We start from the raw sequence: 6012 nt of genomic DNA, 5'->3' as shown, positions 1-6012 counted from the left end.
ACATGTATTGTGTTTAACACAAAGTACTTCCGAAAATGTATTCCAAGTCAACTGTCATGTTTGCACAACACAAACTAAACAAATGTTGTAGCTGGACGTTTCCAAGTTGTCTGAATTCTAGTTATTACAGTGATCCCTCGTTTTTAGCGGTTAAAGGGGACCAGAACACGCCGCGATAAGTGAAAAACCGCGAAGTACCCCCCCATTTTTTTTTTTAATTTCATTTTTTAATGTGTTCAATGTATTTATTCAGATTCGTCATTGGAAAGAGACACATATAAGAATTTTTTTTTCACTCCCCCCCCTCAAAGTATAACATAAAAAAATATATGTGTGTGTGTGTGTGTGTGTGTGTGTGTGTGTAGGTATTTAAGCACTTCAAATGTAATAATTATGATAAGTTTTAAGCATGTTACTGTCCCACTGAATTATTTTTAAACAAGAAAAAAAGTAGATGCCCAATCATGGACTTCATAGCGATATTGACGGGCCGTGGGGCCGATAAATAGGGGGCATGCATTGTTGGCATGGCCGTTAAAGCTGACCGAGTGGAATCACAGACAAAGAGCTTTTTTCGTTGAAAATTCTTGTGAATAAATGCTTGAACCCCTGAATTCTTTATAGATATGAACAGGGCCGGCACTAGCTATTTTGGTGCCCTAGGCATAAATGCTTTGTGGTTTTTCCTGATTATCACATCACTGAAGTGCACGTAAATGCGTCAAATCTCATTATTGTCATTACCTGGTTATTCCCAGTTATCAGATTATTGTAGTCATGGTAACGTAGCTGATAATAAATAAACAATTGTTTAAAAAAAAAAAAATTCTTACCTGCAAGTGATGCGCGGGCATCATCTCGCTGCTTTTTCCTCTTCCTTTTTTCCACCCCCGACTCTTGTTGTCTTTTCGATGACATTTCCTTTCAAGAATAAACTTCTGCCAAATTTGTGACTGAAGCATAATGGAGCAAACCACTAGGGAATTGGGGGCGGGGGGCACCAAAGGTAGACTGACGAGAGGGCCGCACTTGCCTGGCACGGCCAGACTGTTCTCCCTGTATTTTTCAAACACTAAGAGAAAAGTCTGGGAACCAGCCCATTAACGGCCTCTCGAGCAGGTACAAAATCAATCGACAAATCAGATTCGTTTATTTGTGTGACGTGTTCTTAACGAGCAAAAATACATCCACACGAGTCATTGACAACAGTCTGTCTCGCGCTAGCCATGTTGAATAAACTCCGCTCTCCTCGTATGTTTACTTCCGCGCGCAAGTCCCTTGTCATTTTACTAACGTCACGTCTGCCTGTCGCTGATTGGTCCACTCCGCTGTCTGTTTGCTGTGGCTTGCTCCGCCCTGGAAATTGTATCCGCTGAATGGTGGCCAGACTCAATAGCTGGAACAGCGGTGAGTCTGGTGAACCAGGCAAGGGCCGCACAGGAGATTTTTTTTGTGTGTAAATAATGAGCCTGTGTTACTTATATTTGTATTACTTGCATTTATCAGTTATAAGTTTTATTTTAAATGCTATATATTGTTGTTATTATTACAATTACTATTTTTTAGGATTTTTTACAAACTTGATTTTTTTTTGTGCCTCTTCAGGCAGAGTTGGTGCCCTACGCGCAGTGCGTGTTATGCGTATGCGGAGCGCCGTGTCTGGATATGAAAACAGTCGTGATTCTTGCTTAACAGCAAAAAAAAAAAAAAAAAAAAAAAGAAAAATTGCAGTTAGCATTTATTTTACGTAAATATGTCGAAGTCTGATGCTAGTCAGTTAGTCAATGTTATGTAAACATAGCTTTTCCGGTGAAAATTCTTGTGAATAAATGTTTAAATCCCTGAATTCTTTATATAAATGAAAAAAGTTGCGATTCTTGGTTAAAAGCAAAAAAAAAAAAAAAAAAAAAAAAGGGAAAAAATTGCAGTTAGCATTTATTTTACGTAAATATGTCGAAGTACGATGCTAGTCCATTTGTCAATGTAGCGGCAACATAGCTTTTGTGGTGAAAATTCTTGTAAATAAATGCCTAAATCCCTGAATTCTTCATAGATATGGGCGTAAAACAGTCTTGATTCTTGGTTAAAAGCAAAAAAAAAAAAAAAAAAAAAGAAAATACAATTGCAGTTAGCATTTATTTTACGTATATATGTCGAAGTACGGTGCTAGTCAGTTAGTCAATGTGGCAACCGCCATATGTAAACATAGCTTTTCCAGTGAAAATTCTTGTGAATAAATGCTTAAATCCCTGAATTCTTTATATAAATGAAAAAAGTTGCGATTCTTGGTTAAAAGCAAAAAAAAAAAAAAGGGAAAAAATTGCAGTTAGCATTTATTTTACGGAAATATGTCGAAGTACGATGCTAGTCCATTTGTCAATGTAGCGGCAACATAGCTTTTGTGGTGAAAATTCTTGTAAATAAATGCCTAAATCCCTGAATTCTTCATAGATATGGGCGTAAAACAGTCTTGATTCTTGGTTAAAAGCAAAAGAAAAAAAAAAAAAGAAAAAAAATTGCAGTTAGCATTTATTTTACGTATATATGTCGAAGTACGGTGCTAGTCAGTTAGTCAATGTGGCAACCGCCATATGTAAACATAGCTTTTCCAGTGAAAATTCTTGTGAATAAATGCTTAAATCCCTGAATTCTTTATAATCATGGACGTAAAACAGTCTCGATTCTTGGTTAAAAGAAGAAAAAGTGCAGTTAGCATTTATTTTACGGAAATATGTCAAAGAATGATGTTAGTCTGTTAGACAATGTGGTGGCAGCCTCACAACTAAGAGCTTTTTACGTTGAAAATTCTTGTGAAAAAACGAAAACTATAATAATAACCTTGAATCCTCGAAGAAATCACTCCCGAGACAATCCCTCCTGTTTGTATGTGGTACAGCTTTCATATTTTTTCAACATGAATCTGGCGTTGGATCACTTCATGTGTCGCTGCGACCGACTGCGAATAACTGAAGCGGATTGTGGAATGCCCCCTACTTCAAGACGTGGTGCAGTGAAAGTTGAATCTGACCCGTCAATATCATTATGAAGTCTCTGGCCCAATCCATTGAAAAAAAGTAGAATAATACTTCATTGAGTGAGTCCACTCAAACCCGCTCAAGATGCTCACTTACACTCAATGAGTTGCAACAGCAACTGTTTAACAAGTTAAACGATGTTGACGCATGCGGTGCTTCGAAGTCTCAGTCATCGTTAACTTTAGTAAACAACTCCAGTGCACTGCCTGACCAAGAAAAGTGGCAGGCGTGAGAGTGAGTGACTAAGTGATCGGATTGGGACAGCTTTATCAAATAGTGCATTTATTTATTTATTTATTTAATTGAAAAAAAAATCCGCGATGGAATGAAGGCGCGAAGTTTGAAACGCGAAGTAGCGAGGGATCACTGTATTGAAATGTGCTGGTTCCCACTTAATGGATATCGGACAGAGAGCGCCTCGTTGTGTCATGCAGATGGCACTGCATCAGTGTAGTGAAAATAATTCAATATACAGTAGTGGGGTACTTTCAGGGCCTTCTACACTTCCAGAAAAGTAATAATAAAGAACCTGGGCCATACGTATTATATATAAAACACAAGTAATACATTTGAAATAGGAGTAATTAAAATTTTCCATTTAATTTAAAAAGTATATCAAACACATTTCCTCTTATCCGTGATTTAGATGTCCATGGTCAAGTTCACATTAGCAACTAAAGGGTTACTATCTTGAAAGCTTATTATCCAATCAGAATTATCAGCGTCTAAGAAGACCTGGTTAACGGCTCATTTTTTGGTTAGGACTTCATGAATCTGAGAGAAGGCCAAGCCACGTGAGTTTGTTTGGAGAGTGACTGTGGTGTCAAAAAATCACATCAGGCTGAGCATTGTGGCTTGAAGCATATTGCGATGTGATGAAAAACAGCAAAGCCATATTGGGATACGAATTGCAAGAATTGGGCAATGCATGACAGTCTTTTAATGTTTGCGGATGAATGAAAAGAAAACAACGTTTAACTACTTCTGTTTATTACATTATACTGCAAACAATTTTCAGGAATTATTGCTCGATAATGGTAGTCATTTAACTTCTTCTTGAGTCACTACTACTATCAGATGATTCCAGTCCATTGTTGGATGCTTTGTGAGAAAACTGACATAGAAAATAAATGGATAATTACATACACTGTATTTCTCAAAAAGATAATTCTGCCACTTATTTAAATCAGAATGTTGTAATTCGATATGCCTATTGTGTCACTTCATATCGCAATATACCAACATATCACTTACAGTAGTATTGACATTGCCTAGCTCTAAAATAATGTTGGATTTTTTTAAGTGCATATAACACCAGAAAGTGTGTTTATATCAAATTATAGGCAGTATTTTATGCTCCTGAATCAAGCGGACAGCTGGGAAGTGTGTGGAAGCGATCGATATATTGTTTTCAACTTCTTGAATCCCGTGCCATGAAAATGAGTGACTTACGGCTAGAGTCTCGGGTTGAGGAAGAAGGCGGATGTGACGTCATGTCCACTATACAGCCATACTATTGTATGAAGAAGGACTACAGATTCAGCTGATTTTGCAGATTAATTTATTTCTTTTCCACGTCACGCCAGCCCAATGTGCTGCAGGCTTTTGTTGTTACACCAGGGAGAGTGGTGTGAGCCTTTTTGGGTTTCCAAAAGATCCTGTTCATAGCGAAGAATGGGCAAAACAAGTCCGACAATCGAGGGACCATTGGATAGACAAGGAAATGAGTAAGCTACATGTTTTATATTATGTCAAGTACTGGGATCATGGCACACGTTTTAATAAGGAGGTGGCTTGCATTTTGTGGGTGACAATGCTCTCTGTTGACCGGTGAAGGCAGGAGTGGTTGTCCTCACGGGCCGGCAACCACAGCATGTGACAAGCCGCCAGTTTGTCCACCGAGAAGACGGGAGTGGCCGATGACCATCGGCTTGTCATACACCCTGGTCGCCGACTGATGAAGGCGGGAGCGCTGGTGCTTTTGCCACGCGCACTCAAAATATTATATATATGTATATATATATATTCAGTGGGGCAAATAAGTATTTAGTCAACCACTAATTGTGGAAGTTCTCCCACTTGAAAATACTAGAGAGGCCTGTAATTGTCAACATGGGTAAACCTCAACCATGAGAGACAGAATGTGGAAAAAAAAAAACAGAAAATCACATTGTTTGATTTTTAAAGAATTTATTTGCAAATCATGGTGGAAAATAAGTATTTGGTCAATACCAAAGGTTCATCTCAATACTTTGTTATGTACCCTTTGTTGGCAATAACCGAGGCCAAACGTTTTCTGTAACTCTTCACAAGCTTTTCACACACTGTTGCTGGCATTTTGGCCCATTCCTCCATGCAGATTTCCTCTAGAGCAGTGATGTTTTGGGCTGTCGTTGGGCAACACAGACTTTCAACTCCCTCCACAGATTTTCTATGGGGTTGAGATCCCATAGATCTCCTCTAGCGCAGTGATGTTTTGGAGCTGTCGTCGGGCAACACAGACTTTCAACTCCCTCCACAGATTTTCTATGGGGTTGAGATCTGGAGACTGGCTAGGCCACTCTATGACCTTGAAATGCTTCTTACGAAGCCACTCCTTTGTTGCCCTGGCTGTGTGTTTGGGATCATTGTCATGCTGAAAGACCCAGCCACGTGTCATCTTCAATGCCCTTGCTGATGGAAGGAGATTTTCAGTCAAAATCTCTCGATACATGGCCCCATTCATTCTTTTCTTTACACAGATCAGTTGTCCTGTTCCCTTTGCAGAAAAACAGCCCCAAAGCATGATGCTTCCACCCCAATGTTTTACAGTTGGTATGGTGTTCTTCGGATGCAATTCAGTATTCTTTCTCCTCCAAACACGAGAACCTGTGTTTCTACCAAAATGTGCAATTTTGGTTTCATCTGACCATAACACATTCTCCCAGTCCGCTTCTGGATCATCCAAATGCTCTCTAGCGAACCTCTGACGGGCCTG

This window comes from Corythoichthys intestinalis, chromosome 14 (genome assembly GCF_030265065.1).
Source record: "Corythoichthys intestinalis isolate RoL2023-P3 chromosome 14, ASM3026506v1, whole genome shotgun sequence".
Taxonomy (NCBI): Eukaryota; Metazoa; Chordata; class Actinopteri; order Syngnathiformes; family Syngnathidae; genus Corythoichthys; species Corythoichthys intestinalis.
The sequence above is the reverse complement of the archived record's forward strand: the minus strand, read 5'-3'. Positions refer to the sequence as shown.